The sequence below is a fragment of the Dermacentor albipictus genome, chromosome 1 (assembly GCF_038994185.2).
Source record: "Dermacentor albipictus isolate Rhodes 1998 colony chromosome 1, USDA_Dalb.pri_finalv2, whole genome shotgun sequence".
NCBI classification, from domain to species: Eukaryota; Metazoa; Arthropoda; class Arachnida; order Ixodida; family Ixodidae; genus Dermacentor; species Dermacentor albipictus.
Window position 1 is genome coordinate 415,302,749 of NC_091821.1, and position 19,125 is coordinate 415,321,873.

The 19,125-nt window shown below is 47.7% G+C and overlaps 1 protein-coding gene across 8 annotated transcripts in view; it reads left to right on the plus strand.

Annotated features, from left to right (window-relative positions):
• Epac (Exchange protein directly activated by cAMP) overlaps positions 1-19,125 on the plus strand; it is a 415,242-nt gene that overhangs the window by 362,669 nt on the left and 33,448 nt on the right. The window lies entirely within an intron of this gene.

Here is a 19,125-nt window from a genome sequence, read left to right on the forward strand (position 1 = left end):
GTGCGTGAACGTGTCAGTTTTAAGTGCGCTGCTTCAATAAGAAAATGGCTGAATTCGATAGTTTCCAGAATGACACTTGGTTAGCGGCTGTTTCGCTGCGCGCCCTGTGGTGAGCTCGCTCAACGCTGAAGGTTGATGATAATGGTGATAAGGACGCTTTGTTAAAACATTATTTATTTATTTATATATTTATTTATTCATTTATTTGTTTATGTGCGTCCTCTCGATCGGCCAAAAGCTTTGCAGAGAAAAGGGGGCAACAACAAATGTAAGTGTTAGTGGCAGTGTTGAAGTCCTTGGAGTAAGGGATGCCGGAGATGGAGGCAGGGAGGGGGTTCCAGTCTTCCAATGTTCTTGGTTTAAATGAGGCTGAATAAATTTTTCTGTGACAGAGGGGTATGCACCAACATTTTGGGACTGGTCAATGCGAGATGATATATACGATGGTCCATGGAGTAACTCTTCCTTATGTGTCTGATAGAAGCAAAATATATTAAGTAGAACAAAAACGCCTTCTTTAGCCCAATTTTAACCCATGCGGCCCGTAAAATTGGTCCCTTGCGAACATGCCTTATAAAATCACCAGCTACAACTCCTAAGTTACGTTATGTGCCGTGAAATAATTAAAATGTAGTTCGTGAATTCTTGTTAATTAATCGATAATGCATTTCGATTCCTCGTACTATAGTAATCTCCGCCGCTTCGAGTAATGCAGCTCAAAGACTTCATTTACGCTATTTGTCGCTGATGATTACAAAAATTCTGTATAGTCTAAAAAGAAAACCTTGTACAGTTTCACGACGGTCAATTATTATTATTATTATTATTATTATTATTATTATTATTATTATTATTATTATTATTATTATTATTATTGAATTTTGATGCCATTAGAATCTGGCAGCCGCACCAGGACATCCGATCCTCGATGTCGTCTCCGGCAACCTCTTCGCCCTCGTTACGGTTGCCGGCCCCGCTTTTGTATTGCTGTAATGGCGACTGACTAAAGCTCTTTAGGTGGATGATAGTCTACTAACTGTACACAGCCGTTTTGTTTTTCGACCGCTAAACTTGATTAAATTCTGGCTCACAAAACTGGGTGCACGTCTCCGGGTCACAGCAATCTACAAAAAAGCGCTGTATCAGTGGGACCCTTCGCGATCAGCGACTGCTACGCCTTTTCTTAAAATTTGCGATACTTAACGAATCGTCACTTGTTGCCTAGTGCGCTTGATCAGCAGTGTTTTTTGTCGACCCGTGCCAAGGTGGTTCTGGAGAGAGTGAGAGAGAGAAAGCAAAGAGAAGAAAGGCGGGGAGGTCAACCAGACTAGCGTCCGGTTTGCTACCCTACACTGGGGGAAGGGAAAGAGGGAACCGAAAGAGGAAAGCGGGGTAGAGGAAACACTGCGTGTGCACGCAGCAAGGCGCCTCGAAATCAGCCAAGTCCAAGCAAGTGCCCCGCCGATACACTGCGCTATCGTCATTCTGCTGTCTGAAGCTAATCTTGGTGCTTCCCCATAGCTGGCGATGCACGTTACAGTCACCTGTGAAGTTCATGGGCCACTGGTTGTCATTAGTACGTTGCAGTACGTGGCAGTATATCGTTAAAGTAAACCCCAGCCTTTTTCACTTCAGTGCGAATAGAATGCTGCGGGTGAGCCAAGATGCTTACTCAAGACTTGCAAGTACTGAATTGATAGCATCCAGCACTTGCATTGCATTTCGCCCTGAGGGAGTGTGCAGGTTATTCAAGAGCATTCGAAAAGTATTCATCAGGGGGAGACCAAAGCACCACAAGCACTTGCCGGTCTTCGGGCAATTTGCCAGGAACCCGCTCTGTGCACTCTACAGCGGTGCGCGGCTGTATCACTTGACGTGGCTCCGGCTCCGGCTGTGGCATCGGCTGCGCTTTCGGCTGTGGCTTCCGCTGTTGCTTTGACTTTGGCTGTGGCTTTAGTAGTGCGGACCAAGTTGTATTCTTCTCCACCATGACCTTGTCAGATTTATATTGGATTCCGCCAGGCCTAAAGGGCAGAGGAGGAGGTGTCGGATGGGTCGTACTCTTCACAAAGGCATCAGTGAATATGGCGTTGCGCTGCTGAGTTCGAGGTGGCCAGTTCGATTCCGGCCGCGGCGGCCGCATTTTGGGGGAAGGAGGGGGGTGCCAAAACACTCGTGTACTTAGATTTGCTTGCGCGGTAATAAAACCTCAAGTTCTGGGGAAAATTGTTTTTTCGTAATCACGAGTGCACCACCACGGCATGCCTCGTAACCAGGTTGTGGTTTAGTAACGTAAAACCCCGGTATTTAATGTAATTTTTGTAAATCTTTTAATTCTCCGTGGTTTCTTAGTTGCTTCGTTGTTATAGGCTGATAAGCACGTGGTCGCGAGATCAAATCTCGGCCACGGCGGCCGCATTCCGATGGAGGCGAACTGCAAGAGAATGCCCGTGTATCGGGCATTGGGTACACGCTAAGGAACCCCGAGTGGTCTTCATTAATTTGAAGTCGTCCAGTACGACGTGCCTCATACGTCCTGCAGATCGTGGTTTTGGCTCGCGTAAAACGCCAGAATTTAATTTTAAAATATTTTACCGTTCCGGGTCTGCTTCCCCGTGCTGTATCTTCCGGAACAGCTAAACCTATCTGCAATCGACCTCCAATCTCGGCTGTCACAGTTGTAGCTGCGAGAAGGCATGTTTCGAAATTGGAAAAAAAAATAAAGAAAGAGCTCCTACTGCGACCCAGGTTTTCAGTATGATGCTGCATCAGCCGTGCGGCCGTCTCATGCCATCTGACGGCAGATGGAGCGTAGTTCGAGGGACACTCAACAGAAAAATTGCTTGAGCTGTATTAAAAAACTATACGGGTCTACGATGTAACAAAAAAAGGAAAGAAAAATGAAGCCGCTTTTACTGTCGGAGGAGGCTTGATAAGCCAGACAAGACGCAAGCAGGCATGGCGGTTGGTGAGGCTGCCTTCAAGTTAGTGCAGCCGCTCGCCCTCGCCATGACGACATAAACTTTGACAGCGTATGCAAGGGCATTTAGTTAACGGTAAACCTGGATAGCGTTTGTATACGGAAGGAACCAAATGCGAGGGGGGGGGGCGGCGAACTCGGCGAACATTCGAGAACTCGGATACGCTGAAACCCGTGACGCCATGTTACGTATACCGGTGCTGTGGTTTCGCGGCGACCAGTTGAAGAAATGGAATTCACTTCCTCTTCTAATTGTCGACCTCTTTCCGAGAAATTAACGAAAAATGTAGCTCCGGAAGAATGTCAGTCTAAACTACCGTAGTGCTTCTCTTTAGAGCCACCTAATGGACTTGCGATCGTCGGTGTCGCCTGCCAAGATCGCGCTCCCTTCATTTAAAACGCGAACTCTTGTTTTTATTTCCTTTCTTTTTCTTATTTCTTCGTTTTGTTTTGCTGCATCCGTCGTTTGCCTTCGCTGGCTCTTTGTATTTTCGTTGTTTACTAACGTGTAGAGGGAAGTGTTCTTTTCGGAGGCGTCGTGGTCGCTGTTTGCGCTTCTCGCCGTTTGCATCTCGTCGCTTGCTGCGTCCTTTGTGTTTCACCGCCCACGCTATCGGCAGGCCACGTAGACCATGTGACACGACGTGAAAAGCTCTTCATTCGCGCCAGTTGTGAAACTGCCGTTAGGCCACATGTTTCGAAACCTGGATGTAGTAGTTGGCGAACAGGGGGCATGCTTTCTGACGGTCGTGCTAACTATGAACAACGTAACTAAATATAAAACCTATCTTTGTTTTTCGGCACTACGACAGAACAAGGTCACGCACTCTAAGCAAAGCCGAATAAGCATTTTTTTTCTATGGGCACACATTTTTTTTTTTCATTCAGTCAGGTTATCCATTTCCATCATCTTGCAATGTTTGTCGCATGCCAACGAGTTTGATCTTTTCACTCACTAGTGGTGGCGTCAGTCGGGTAATGATCCACGGAAAGGTACCCAACAGCGTTTGGAGTTGTAGTCGAATCTGCTATTACTGGAGAACTCCGCCTCTCGATGTATCAAAACTCTCGAATCGCGATCGTTCTGAAACTCCTCTCAGGCCCTAAGCATTTGAATCTGCGCGCGTTGACTAGCAAATTACGCGTTCTGCTGACTGTCATGTCATGTGCGGACTTAACTATATCACGTAGAATTTGCGCTAAGCAGCACACATAGAGGAAACAGGAAAAAAAAGAAAAAGAAAGGAAAGCGTGGAAAGAGACAGTTAACAAAGACGAAATAGAATAACAAAAAATTCATTCGTCTCGTGGAATCAGCTGGGATTTTTCATTTCCTGTACACTTTCTAGCAGCCGAAAAGCGGTGAAGCATCGAAGCGAAGTTTCATTTGGCCGCTCACAGATGGCGCGTCAGTGAAGTAAATCCTGAGGATTAGAGTTCGAAGCGAAGGTTTTGAAACTGTTTCGGTTAGAAGAGAGAAAACTCTCAGCCGGGAGCATGCGAGACCTCCGTGCCTTACAGAAAGAGTGTGCACTAGTAAATGAAAAACCCAGCCGCTGACGCTGGTATTCGCAACAGTTTCGTGCACTCAATGCCAGCTCTCTCTCTCGTCTTTCCCTACTTCGCCACCTTCTGGCGTGGATGGCTGAAAAGCCTGCGCTTCCGCGATAATGCTGACGCGGCGCACCTGCCTCGGCTGTGTAGTGGCTGGTGGTGGATAAGGAGGGGGGTAGGGAGGGGAGCAGTATGAGGGAGACAAAAATAAAGGTGGTTGTTGCTGATATTCTATAGTTGAGATTAAGAGGACGACGGGTAGCCGGGCAGGTCGAGTAATGCGCAGAGCAGATAACCGGTGGTCAATCAGAGTAGCAAGATGCGTGCGTAGATAAGGGAAGCGTAGTCGATGGACGGCAGGGGATTAGGTGGTGTGGTGAGATTAAGAAATTCAGAGGCGCCGGATGGAGTCGGCCGTGCGAACGCAGGGGTAAGTTGAGATCAGTTACCTGCTGCGGACGTGCAATGTGCTGTGATTATGATAACGCAAACGTCAGGGCACGCGCTTTCAGACAATATATATATATATATATATATATATATATATATATATATATATATATATATATATATATATATATATATATATATATATATATATATATATATATATATGATTTCAATGCTACATTATTTATTGTCAAGAAAGTTTGCGCATTAGCTGTGTGAGATAGAGGGAGAACAATATTTAATGAGATCAAAAGCGGAGAGGTCGGCCGGAGGGGCATATCTCTGGCCTGCATTACCTGTGATATTTATATGGGGAACTGAGCATTCGCGACGCCGGAATACATTCTTTTCAATAAAGAGAGGGCTTTAGAAATAGGCGACTCAAAGTTAGTAGACGATATACCGGCAAGACGTACAAAACGACGCAGAAAAGAGTACAGAAGAACGCGTAAAAGGCGTACGAAGGAGTTTTGGGTTTTTCTGTGCGCAACGCTTTTTCAAAGCTCCCTAATATTCCTTTTTTTTTCATGCTCTGCGGTACGTCACACACGTACGGTGGGCAAGAGCAAGACCGCCAAGAAAGAAAGAAAGAAAGAAAGAAAGAAAGAAAGAATGAAAGAAAGAAAGAACCAAACTGGCACGAAGAGGCGCGTATCTACAAGAGGCCCAAATAGTTGTACGAGACCCAATGCCCGTTAATGGTGCCTTCACACGGCGCACGCCATTCGTTTCTCCGTCCGCCACTTGTGACCGGCGGGGCGTCGACAAACCGCGTCTCGCGCTGCGCAACGATTTGGGCGCCGACGAGATCTGAACCATGTGCGTGCCCTGGAGGCCTGCGCGGCGTCCCCGACGAAGACAAACTGCCCGTCGGAGAACGGGGCTGAGAGAGAGAGAGAGGGAGAGAATGAGTGAGTGAGATATGGGGCTCGGCCCCTCAGTCCTGGGCGTTCGTGCCGGACTGCAGCACCATGCATCCGGGAGCTACGATGGCGCGGCTGCGATGGATTGCCACGCCGCGTCGTGTCTTCATCGCCCAGCTAGCTGCCCGCACGAAAATCCGTGCACCGCACGGGAGGCCTCGCTTTGACCGAAGTGCGTTGCGAGGGGACCGCGCCGAAGTTTCGATGGCCCCGAGTGGAGTAAAATAAAAAGTCCTGTTTAAACGTTTTCTAATATTCACAACACAGCCGAATATACGCAGACATACAAAATAGCCACATTGGCAAGGGAAGGAGGAGGAGGAGAAACATTTATTTAAAAAAAAATGAAAGGACAAGCAGGTGTCCTTCTGCTTGTGCGGGAGGCTGGCAAGGGAATGATCGAACCGCAGCGACAGACAGGACGATGCGTCGTTGTGTACCGTTCCTGGAGTGGGGTCTCCGTATATGTCGACAGCTGCTTGACTGAAAGGAAAACGAAAGTGGTATTATTTCTACTACGTGTCGAAATGTCATCGCGTGTACATTAAGGACCTGAATATGAAAGGAACGCAAGGACGAGAAATAGGTGCCCACGCAGGGTTTCGGTCTGTATACATTCGCAACGTCGTCCCATCGAATACTTACTTGCATATGCGCCGCCCAAGGCTATACCCGTGCTTATCAATCAGTCTTCCTCGCATAGGCTCCCAAGATGTTGCAAGACGGCACAAATCGATGTCGACCGAGTCGAGAAGCCTGCAGTTAGTAACGCACCAGTGCCGGTCCTTTCGACACGTGTATTTATGAACCTCAGTAATTTTGTGCTTGTCTTGTGCAGATGAGGCGATATTCGTCAATGTTTGAACAAGTTAGGAGCAGATTGAGCGTTGCATCAAGAGGCGGGCGCTCATCAAAACAAAGAGGAAACTGGGTCGCTGGTACGTCGCTGATTGGGCGCTCAAGTTTCTCAGCGCACGAATTTTGTGCGCACTACGCAGGCCCGAAACCAAATCATATCTCAAAAGCGGTGTCTCGCTAGAGTAACAGGGTGGCCTCTCGGGAACCATCCTCTTGATCTTCTAGTAGGTAGAAGCGCCTCTCTGTGTCTTCTTTCTTTTTCTTTTTTTGTTTTTACGATGTTCAACGGCAAGACAGATATCTGCGTGGCGGTGGGACCAAGTAATGTCGTGTTGAAATATGCATCATGCGAAGAAACTTGTCCGCCGGTAGTCGCTTCCTAGAGAATTTTATACGAACTACGCCGGGGGTGGGGTATTGACCTAATTTCGTGACAGCAGTATGCCGGTATGGATTTCTTCACGCAAACCAAAAATTAATTCAGTACACTCCGTGATGTTAGCGACTATCATGCGTTCAATGTGTAATGTTGCCGCAATGACTACCAGATTCTTTATGTGTTGAGATTCATTTATAAAAAGGGAACTGTTAGGCTATGTGAATAAATCATTACGCCATCCCTGTCACCAGTGTGCGTTATTGAGCCTTCGAGCTTTCTTTCTCTTTTTCCTGCCCGCGTCGGCTCGTCTTTGCAAACTTTGGACACATACATTTCGTCCTTATTTATTCGGCACGCCCTCTATTCGTGGCGAAATTTGTATTACAGAGTCCGGTTTGCCCTAGGTGGGGAGGCGAAAATTGATCTGCTGTCCACGCAGTCTGGATTGTTGCACGGATTGTCGTGATAGAGTGACTTCGGCATGAAATAGTGGCGCGACTTTAATGTCGCGAATCGTTGAGTTATGGCTATCGTCTGCTAAGCTCACGTTCTTTTCAGAAGCCGTCTGGTCTGTTCCACACCGCAACACAAGCATAGTGAATGGAAGACCAAAGTGCAGAAAAAAAAACGACAACAACAATGGGACTTCTGCAGTTCTGTTTTGAAGATCGATCAAAGCAGCACATTGTGTCGAGAGCTTGCTTCTTAATTCGTTACACAAACTTTATGAAGCTCTTGTGCTTGCTGTGTTCGCAGGGCTTCTATAATTCAGATCGCACTCTCCGTTGGGCTCTCTGTTTCCGCAGGGCCTAGCACACAAGTCGTGGAAGTCGGCATGGTTGTGACCAATATTCTCTGAGCCCGCGGTTACTCGGGCAACTTTCTTGTAGCTGGTGATGTAGCTTCCTTGTAGCTTTTGTATTGGTGGATATAGCGAATACCGGCGGTTTCCCAGTCAGGTGGCATGGATCTCAGCATCGCAGATCACGCAAAAAATGCTTTTGTTGTTGTTGTTATTGACTGTGGGAATGCAGGATTGGTCACCTCCATTCAGGTCGCTCAAAGATGAGTGCAGTTTACGGAAGATTTATGTGGCCTGACTTTATTTCAGCGTGCTGGTTTTATACAGTATCCACGCTAACGCAGTTACCTGCATTTTGAGTCTTCGTGGAGCTTGTTACTGCCATATACAAGGTGACCTTTTTCAGACAATGCAGGGTCTTCATAAAAAAAAAATGAAAGCTATTACCGTGAGACACCTGTCTTCTTCGCATACGAGTTATACGCCGAGACGGAAATACTTTGGCGCTCTTTAAGTTACTGTGGAAACACTAATTAACATAAAATTAGTAAATAACATTTTGTTATTAACTTGAGGTCAGTTCATACGAAAATCCTGTAGGAAGTCACAATTTATGGCCTATACCTATATTTTAGAAATCCAGAAAATGGCACATGATTTGAGATATTCGTCATCGAAATCGAAGGCCAAATCCAGGCAACATCGAGACTGAGCGTGTCCCACTGTGCGTCAGACGGCAACGCCCCGTGTGGGGCGAAGTTTGAATGACAGCATGCCGCGGCAAATCCTGGCCCGAGGCACAGTAGCACGTGCTTGCCGGGCAGGGCGTGTCGTATCAGTCAATATACCTGGGCCGGTATTTTGTAGCGATGCTTTTTCCGATTCTATGCCTTTTCAGGCTTTTCGCGCTTGGCCAGTGGTCAGAGCGACGGTCTGCCCACATTATCAACCGGATCAGGCGGCCGTGTGTGGTGGATGATAAGAATAGCATAGAATAAGGCAAAAGGCATCGCTACAAAATAGCGGCCCTGCCTCGACTGGTCGAGACGTTCAGCTTCAAACTTCGTCACGCTTGTCGCCTCGGGCGTTTCAGTGTGATATGACAGCGGGGGCGCCTTTGCTGCGCTCCCGTGGCGCTCCGTTTCAATGTTGCCTGGATTTTCAGTGGAAGTTCGATTGTGAATATCTCGAAGACGTTGCGATTTTCAAGGTCTTTATGAAGTAAGAGTGCATTGAAATGCGACTGCCTTCAAATTCGCACTTTAAGCAACTACCATAAGGCACTGATAAGAAGTTAGTTAATAAATGTCTGTTAATTAGACTTTTCAGAGCGACTGCAGTAGCGCCAAAGTATTTCCATCTCAGCGCAGATCTCGCATGCGAAGACGACAGATGTCTCACGATAGTAGCTTTTGTATAAAAAGTTTGTACTGTCTAAGAAAAAAGAACACTCTGTATAAAGTGCTAGGCTGCCATCTATACATGGATTACCAATGAATGAATGAATGAAAGAATGAATGAATGAATGAATGAATGAATGAATGAATGAATGAATGAATGAATGAATGAATGAATGAATTATCGGGATCAATACCCACTTCACGAGCACTAGGAAAGACGCCGCGCCGTCGGAAACCCACCGCAGAGGAGGTTTCAGCCAAACGCGAGCACAAACGTCGAGCTGCACGTGGTGTAGCGGAAACGGGAGTCACGAATCTTGAAAAAGCGCATACGCGCGCCGAGTTCCCGACAACAATAATAGCGCACGGAGGAATGCCCGGAAGAGTTGACGCGACGCTCTCGTGATGTGCCCGTCCCGATCCATTGTTTCGCGAAGGCCAGCCCGTCACGCCGATAATGCGGATGCGGGCTTTTCCGCGCCGGCGAGGCGCTGCTGCACCGAACTATAAACCCAGAGCGCCGTGGCAAGCGTCGGCACAATGCGCCGCCGCGGGCTGCTGCTACACGTCTGCTCGGGTGTTGCGGCACGACCGCGGTGGCAGCAGCAGCAGCAGCCCACAACATCGAGTAGGACATAGCGCATTCGTTTGCCCGGCGCGGAAGCGGCCGTAGTTGGGCCCGAAGGCCGCGCGTGCGTCTCGCTGGTCGCTTGTGCGCCGAAGGCCTCCGCCGCTGCCGGCTCTCCCACACGATCGGCGGTTGCGGCTCTCCGGAGAAGCGATTCGCTCGCGCAAAGAAAAACAGAAAGACTCCGTCCGTGCGCTCGCACGGTTCTGTGTGTGCGCGTGTGCTCCGCGTACTTGGCTCGAATTTTTTTTTTCCCCCTCGGAATGCGTGCGCGGGCCGATGCGACGACATGTCGCTGTTCGCGGGTATCGGTTTTGCGGCGCGGTCTCGTCGCCTCTGCTGCTGCGACTAGCGCGCGCGGTCGTGGTGGTGGTGGTGTCGTCGCCTGTCGCCGTGCCTGACTCCCCCCGCCCCGCCGTACTGCGAGAGAACTTTCTCCGACAAAGTGCAGTCGTCAGCCTCGGGACATCTTGACGACGACATTCCGTGCTGTGTTTGTGGCCGTTTGAATGGAAGAAGAGGAAGTGCCTGCTCGATAGTAGGGACCCCTATGGAGCCGGATGTGCATGCACGTCACTGTGGCTGCAGTCGGGGTGAGCTGTCAGAGGAAGTAGTGTGCACTGTTCATTATATATATATATACTGCGTTGGAGGAAGGACATTTCAAACTGCGTGTTCAGTCATCGACGCATGCGTCAGTCAAAAAACATGCGTCAAAGAATTATTGTCAACAGTACCAACTTATGTAACGAGCGTGGTTTGTGGACAAATTAGGCTGTATCTGTGGCGTTCGTAAAGGCCGTAGCTATAGTCTAACATACATAGTCAACATCGCTAGAACAGCAGCTTGAGCTTGTTGGTTTTCCATCCTGGTGTTAACAGTACAATTAGACGGGGACACGAGACAAGAAGGTGACACCACGAGCGCTGACTTTCAACAACGTTTATTTCAAAGAAACGCGGCTACTTATACATATGCCCACAGGAGTCAACATGTATATGCTCGGTGGTCCTTGCTGTCATTCAGGACAGCGGGAGTTTGAGAGACGCGCTGTGAACACCGCCTTAAGCGCTCGTGCTGAAAGAGTAACGTTCGGCTCGTCATCTGCTCGCGCTTTCTGTTTTTCGCTGTTGATAGTGTTAATTAATTAATTACTCGTAGACACGACCCTCGATCGTTATAACCGTTGTCAGTTTTGTACGCTTTTATGATGCCGTTACTTCTCGCAATCCTTTCTTTTTATTCCGGTAGCACAATTAGAAGTATTTCTGTAAGCTGTGCACCAATTCTCAAATGCCACGAAAATGACTAGGTAGGCTTAATTCAATTGCTCGTATAATTCCTGATCATCGATGTTGCCTTGCCGTCATGATCAACTTACAACACTCAAAATACCACGCGAGACGGCGATGACTTGCAGGTATATATAATTAACATTTCTGTTGCAGGGCACAATAGCACCATTTCACTCCACTCGGAGCGTCGGTTAGGCAGTAGATTTAGTTGAGGCATACACGTGCCTACGTGACGTTGTACGTCGAAGAAACCATGCAAAATTAGGGCATATCTAATTATATTGCCACCAGCAGTGTTATGAACAGCCGTTTACTGTTGAGTGAATGCTCCCCGTAACAATATGTTCTCGCTAACACATACGTTGCACTCGAAGCATTTAGCACCCTCTGACTCGGAGGTCAAACATCGCCAAACAAACTAAATCACATCTCGGTCCAGCTACGGCTGCCATAACCTGCAAGCCGAACAATGCCAAGCAGGTGTCAGAATCGGGGCACAAAATGGTGCCTTCAAATCTAGCTAAATGAATGACACAAATCTCCCTAACACTTGCAATCGTACAAATCTTTTAAAGCGGAGAATTGTTCGTATTGGCTGGTCTCGAGTGGCGAATAAATTTGGTGGCGTTAGAATGCAACGCCTGTCTAAAACTTTACGCCTGAACACTTCTCAATGTGACGAGATTGGCAGTGATAATTCATTAAACCAGTGCAAGCGTGTTTTTACCACAAACCACAAGCCATATTATTCCCTGCGCCAGAGCTGCCTCCATTGAAGGACTTATCGCGGTGGATGAAAACTAATCTCATCTCACAGGATTTGCGAACTAAGCTTTGTTATAAATGCTGCGAACATTTTGTGTTCATTAATCGTTCATTGTAATTTAAATTTTGTGGCAAGATAAAGTTGCATTCTTCAAGAGGGAGAGAAGATCATTTGCGGTTTGTTCTTTAAACTTTTTTTTTCCTTTACCTCCCCATGGGAATCATCATCATCATCATCATCTTTTATGTCCGCTGCAGGATGAAGGCCTTTCCCTGCGATCTCCAATTACCCCTGTTCTGCGCCAACCGATTTCAGCTAGCGCCTGCGAATTTCTTAACTTCATCACCCCTCCTAGTCTTCTGCCGTCCTCGACTGCGCTTCCCTTCTCTTGGCCCCCATTCTGCAACCCTAAAGGTCCACCGGTTGTCTGACCTACGCATTACATGGCCTGTCCAACTCCAGTTCTTTCTCTTAATCTCAATTAGAATATCGGCTATCCCCGTTTGCTCTCTGATCCACACCGCTCTCTTCCTGTCTATTTACGTTACGCCAACAGTCTTCGTTCCATCTCTCTCTGCTCGGTCCTTAACTTCTTCTCGAGCTTCTTTGTCAGTCTCCAAGTTTCTGCTCATATGTCAGCACCGTTAGAATACACTGACTGTACACCTTTCTTTTTAATGATAATGGTAAGCTTCCAGTCAGGATATTACAATGTCGGCCGTATGCGCTCCAACCCAGTTTAACTCTTCTGTAAATTTCCTTACCATGATCGGGGTTCCCTGTGAGTAATTGCTCTAGTGAACGTATTCTTCACAGACTCTAGAGGCTGACTGGTGATCCTTAACTCTTGTTCCCTTGCCAGGCTATTAATCATTATCTTTGTTTTCTGCATATTAATATTCAACCCCACTCCTATACTCTCTCTATTAAGGTCCTAAATAATTTGTTGTAACGTGTCCCCATTGTTGCTGAACAGGACAATGTCATCTGCAAATCGAAGGTTGCTGAGATATTCGCCGTTGATCCTTACTCCTAAGCCTTTCCAGATTAATAGCTTGAATACTTCTTCCAAGCACGCAGTGAATAGCATTGGAGAGATTGTCTCTCCTTGTCTAACCCCTTTCTTTATAGGTATCTTCCTACTTTTCTTGTGGAAAATTAAAGTAGCCGTGGAATCTCTGTACATACTTTCCAAGATATTTACGTAAGCGTCCTGTAGGCCTTGATTACGTATTGCCTCTATGGCTGCTGGTATCTCTACTGAATCGAATGCATTTTCGTAATCTATGAAAGCCATATAAAGAGGCTGATTGTAGTCTGCGGATTTCTCGATTACCTCACTGATGACATAGATCTGATCCATTGTAGAGTATCCCTTCCTGAAGCCTGCCTGTTCCCTTGGTTGACTAAAGTCCAGTGTTGCCCTTAGTCCATTGGAGATTATTTTTGTAAAATTTTACATAATTCTGGAAGTAACCTAATGGGTCTATAATTTTTCAATTTGTTAACGTCTCCCTTTTTGTGGATTACTATAATGTTTGGATTCTTCCAGTTTTCTGGGACCCCTGCACTCGATAGACACTTCGTATAAAGAACCGCCAGTTTTCCAAGCATTATGTCTGCCACATCTTTGATTAAATCGACTCTTATATTCCATCTTCTCTTGCCGCTCTTCCTCGATTCATGTCTTGCCAGGCCCTTCTGACCTCACCGCCAGTTATAGGAGGAATGTCTGTATGCTGTTTATTACTGTTTCTAATGCAGGTATCCTGACTCCTCTGCGTACTGTATAGGTAAATGTAGAATTCTTCCGCCGCTTTTACTATATCTTCGAGATTGCTGATGATAATACCCAGCCTATCTTTGCTGCTACCTCGCTAACTCGGAACAAGGTTCGCGTCATTTAGTTTAAAACATTGCGTTGGATCTGCGAGCTTTGACTATACTTTTTAAAGCGGAGCTTTCTCTGCAGAGAGGCCCAACTCTCGGAAAACACGACAAAATCCCTTGAGTATGAGAGAATATGACACCCACGAATCCCGCACTTGGGGCGATTAGTTGAAGAAGACTGCCGTGCACTAATTAAATGACGTTTCCTATATTCGAACCAGGAATAAGAGAGCCAAGATGGGGTAATTTACTGATCTTAAACCAAATATGTGGCAACGGAAACAATGCAAAGTTGGGGTTATTGGTGCGGTGCATGCTTTCTGGAAAATTTCGAAGGACGGGTAATGAGTCGTCAGTTCATGTCTATTTCTTTCCTCATCTCTCTTCTTGTGGGATATTCGCTGAGCGGATTTCGGGCAATCTTTTTTTTATTTTAGTGGCAGCTCGAAGGCTCACGTAATAAGCGCTCCTCTATAGCCAAATATCTTATCTATTGTAAAAGGGCTGTCAGCCTCTCGCATCGTTGACACGTTTCCCTTTCATTCTCATTTATCTTAAATATAGCGAGAGTGAGCTAGAGAGAGAGGGAGAGAGAGGCAAAAGATGGGAGACTGACTGAGAGGTTAGTCACAACAGAAAATTCTGTGTGTTATCCCGTACAGGGGAGGGGAAAGACAGAAACTCAACAAGAAAATGTAAAAGGGAGAGACAAAGTGGAGGCACGCAATCACAGAAAGTACAGTGCAGAAGCAGCTTGAACGTCGGTGCGCGGTTAAAGAAGATCGCGTACAGAAGCTGCAAGCAGTCGTGTCAGTCACTACCATCTGGTTGTCAACTTTGGGCCAAGGTTACGCAAGTCTAATAGCGCGCATTATTAGCGTCGTCTCGGCGGCGAGCGTATAACAGTGCTTAAGAATAGATCTCCGGGCACAGGTGGCGGCATGGATCGACGGGTCGTGTAATAATTACTTATTTTTCTGTTGTAATCTGTTATTATTCTCTCGCTTTGTAGCGTATATCTCGAAGCGAACAAAGGCTCAGGAGTGGGCGCGTCAGTCGATAGCTCGCGCACTTTTGTCTCGAGCACAATGGCAACGTTCGGCCTTCGGGCTACGTTGAGCCGTCAATGACGAGGCCTGGGCAGTTAAACGCTCGCGTGCCTTTTTTTGCACGTTGCTGCCTGAATCGAGCACCCTTATACACGCTGCTTGCGTACACGCGTACGTGGCCTTCACGAATGTAGACGACGCATGAATGGAGTGTGCACACTCGCGCTTTACTTTTTCTCTCTTATGGCGGATACATCGCCTCGCTGGTGCTGTTTCTTTTCTCTCTTCTTTTCTCTCCCTCTTCTCCCGTCATTTCATCCGTATACGTTTCCTTCGGACGCCCACCTGTTCGCATTATAGCGATGTCTGGGCATGTGGGCCATCGCATCTAGGCTCGCGAGTGAATGCAAGCCGGGAGCAGCGAACGTAGTATGTTGGTGGTGTGTTGGAACGGGGCATTCTGAGTGTGCGAGGGGACCGCCCACTGACCGCAGCGCGCAGCTTTGCGCAAGTGTGCGTAAGTCGCTCTACTTTCGCTGGCTGCAGGAAATGCATGCCGGACAAAAAGAGGGCGTCGGTCCCCCCCCTCCCCTACCCCCCCCCCCCCCCCCCCCCCAACGGGTCGTTAGACGCACTCGGATGCGTGCGTGTGCGAGGCGTCGTGATACACGATACACATTGATTCGCGCTTACGCGTTCCCCCCCCCCCCCACCTCCTTCCCCTCGTCGTCGTATAGCCAGAATGGAAGGCGAGAAATCCGGTCACCGAGAAGAGAGAAAGCGAGCACGACGTGGTAGTTAAGTTGAGAAGGAGGGGCAGGACGGAGCGAGGGGGGGGGTGAGGGGATGTCGTTTGGGAAAACAATGGCCACGTGGCGGAGGCAGGGCCCGCCTTGATACGGAGCTTGTGGATCCTGCATAGGCAACGTTCTGGGCGGATCGCGTAATTATAGTCTTCTGAGCGAAATATAAATAATCAATAATCCTTCATTTTTGAAAACAGCGCGAGTAGGAAGACAGATACGGAGAGAAGCGCATAGGAAAGGCGCTGTTCCGTGTATTCCCGTGTCTTCCGCCCCTTTTGGGCTGTTTCGTAAACGATCGTTTTCTAAACAGAAGGAGGAGAAAAGAAAAGAAGTCTTACTCAGTTCAGCATGTTTTGCAGTCAGTAACTGCAAGATTGTCCCCGTGTAATAGTTCCTGTGCTCGCCCTTTATATTGCCGACGAGGTTTCCCAAGTTTGGGAGACATGCTCACCATTTTAGCGCGTTGCAGACGAGGTTTCAAAACTGATGCGAGTGAACGTCAGGTGTTCTCTCGTCGAAACTTTTGTTACGTGGCACACATCTACTACGTATATGTGGCGCAAGTAGCTTGCTGCAGTGGCGTGATCTGGTCGGCGAGACGTTTCCATTTCAGCTCGCGTTGAAATATTGTGGAATGCGTGAAAAATTCTGTCATGAGCAGGCGCACATATTTCCCTTCGCCTTTTATGCAATTGCTTTACCGGAGCGCAGTTGTGCTATCTTGACCAGTGAGCTAAGTACGTTGTTCGTCTTCGTTTTTCAATATGGTGGGCGTACAGCGAGTTTGGCCGATACTTCAGCAGTGTCTCGCGTAACAGAAATGCGCGCGCCAGAGCTCCAGTTACTGCCAGCGTGTCTTATGTAACGTCGACCTAAACCATAGGATTAGAGAAAGCTTTGTCGGTTTTTTGTGAGGAGCCATGAGTTGAAAAGGTAGGATAGACTTAGTACCTCGCTGGCTCGTTAATATGGTAAATTTTGTTGCCTGGTCTTGTTCCCTGGGGGTAATTAGTGCCTGATATTTTTAACATACTGGTCAATATTCAGTGACTCGAAGGCAGCACTGCAATCTTTGCTATCAGCCCTGCGGCGCCGACCACACGAACAACCGGTATTTGAGATTAGAGAACTAATCCATACCTTGACTGAGAAAGGATACCACGTGACATTTCAGTGGCTCTCAAGTCACTGCGGAGTAATAGGGAACGAACACGTCGATAACGCTGCTCGGTCGGCTTTTCAAGGGGACGAAGAGGAGCCGATACCGTTATCAAGGACAGATGCCGCTAGAAAACTTCGAATGCTCAGCCGTGATATCGCGTTCTCCTTGTGGAACGCAGGAAGTTTTCGACACAACCGACTCCACAATGTTGACTCCTCTCTACGCCTTTGCATTCCAGCTGGACTCTGCCGTCGCGAAGCTTCCCTGCTTTGTCGAATATGGCTAGAGGTGGTTTTCACCAAGTCTTTTGCTTACCGAATTGGATGGGCCGACGACGCCTCGTGTGATGACTGTGGTAACGAGGAGACTCTTCAACGCCTTCTTTGTTACTCTCCTCGCTATAATTTACAGAGACGATCACTCGCAATCGCGATAGCGCGCTTTGACCGAAGTCGTCTCACAGAGGAACTTATTTTAAACTTCCGCCATTACAAGCCATCGCAGCAGAGGGCGATGAGGGCACTGTTGCGGTTTTTGAGGGCGGAAGAATTGGACAAGCGGCTGTAGCCTGAACAGATGTTTATAGTGCTGCAAGTGCTGCAAGTGCTACTGTGCTGTCCGGTGGCAGTATGCGGCGACAGTGACCCACTGTGATTGTATGTATACGCTCTTTTCTTTCTTTATCTCTACTTTGTTATCACTTTACCTTCTTCTCCCCTCTTTCCCAGCCTAGGGTAGCAAACCGCATCTTTCCCTCTGGTTAACCTCCCTGCCTTTCCCCTTTCCTCTCTCTCTCTCTCTCTGACATACTGGGAATTATTTCTACATACAGAATTGCGGAGGCACATGTTCTCGTGCGAAATTGGTTAAGGAATTTTATTGGTTGTCTCTAGAATGCTTTTAGAGCACGGATCGTTCTTATGCACTTCGCTCCCTTGGCCACGTAATGCCCAGATAGAGAAATGTTTACACTAAGATTTATCTTCCTCCGTCTATTGTCGACCATACACTTCCGAACGCGTTGTCTGTTGGATGTCTATGGACAATAGTTGAAAAGAAAAACATCTATTTTCCAGAGCTTCACGGGTTGTCTGTAGGCGAACTGTAGGACTCCCGAAAGAAAAAAGCAAGGAAAGCTCTTCAGAAGAGATTACATATACTCTTTAAATGAGCTTGTGTGTGGGTGCGCTCATCCGCGTATTGCAGAACAGGTATATAGCAGCTCATTGTACCATATGTCGTAATCACCTGCCACCTACCTTTCCCTGTATCTCCCACTTCCCGTTACCCCAGTAAGGAGGAGCGGGCTAGAGGCACGATGTCCAGGACTGTCCAGGTCCTTTCTCTTCATCAAAACCTCCTCCTCCTCCTCATTATCCTCCTTTGGACACGAGATACGCGACGACGAAACCGCAGAGTAGTTTATTTTGGTCCTTATCTTTTTTTCATATTTGAACATCAATAGAAGAAAAAAGAAAGAAGAGAGAGAAAAGAATAACTGGAACATCCGCGAAGCTTTGTTCAATCGAACTAGCTATCGGTTTCCTATGAAAAGCGAGAGTTCAGTGAGACGGAGGAAGCGAAACGTTACGGCGAACGTGACCAGAGCGTCTGTATGTACGGGAGCTGTCTTTGTACTCGTCCCAACAATCAGTCAGTCCGTTTTGCACATGGGATGCGTGCGCTTTCGCGCGTGCAGATTGCTTCGCGAGGACGGGCCGCGGCGATTTGGCCGGCTCGGTGTTTGCTTCGACGGATGGATTCCTTCGGCCGCGTTTGGCCGGTGGGGCCGACGGCACTTCCAACGCGCTGCGAATGATTATGCAAATGGATCGCAACTGCGCGGGCTCGTGCTGCGCGTCACCGACTCGCAGGAGCTGCGGCGCTTCCGTCGTAGTCTGAACGAAGCTAAGGGTCAGCGGTGTTCGTTTCTTGATTGCTCGAAAGCCGGAAGTGGGAGCCGACGCGTGGGCCAGCTTGAAGACGTGTCCCTTCGTGCGCGGAGTGGATTGGGCAATTACGAACGTTTTAGGATCAGATTTTTTAAAAATCAAAACACGAATAAAAGCAGTTGAGTGTACAACGTGCCGAAATAGGTCACATAGTCGAATGATAGCATTTTTCTTTCGGTGCAATGTGTTTCGTAATGAGCCTGTCGTCCGCGCAGGTTGATTTCATGAGT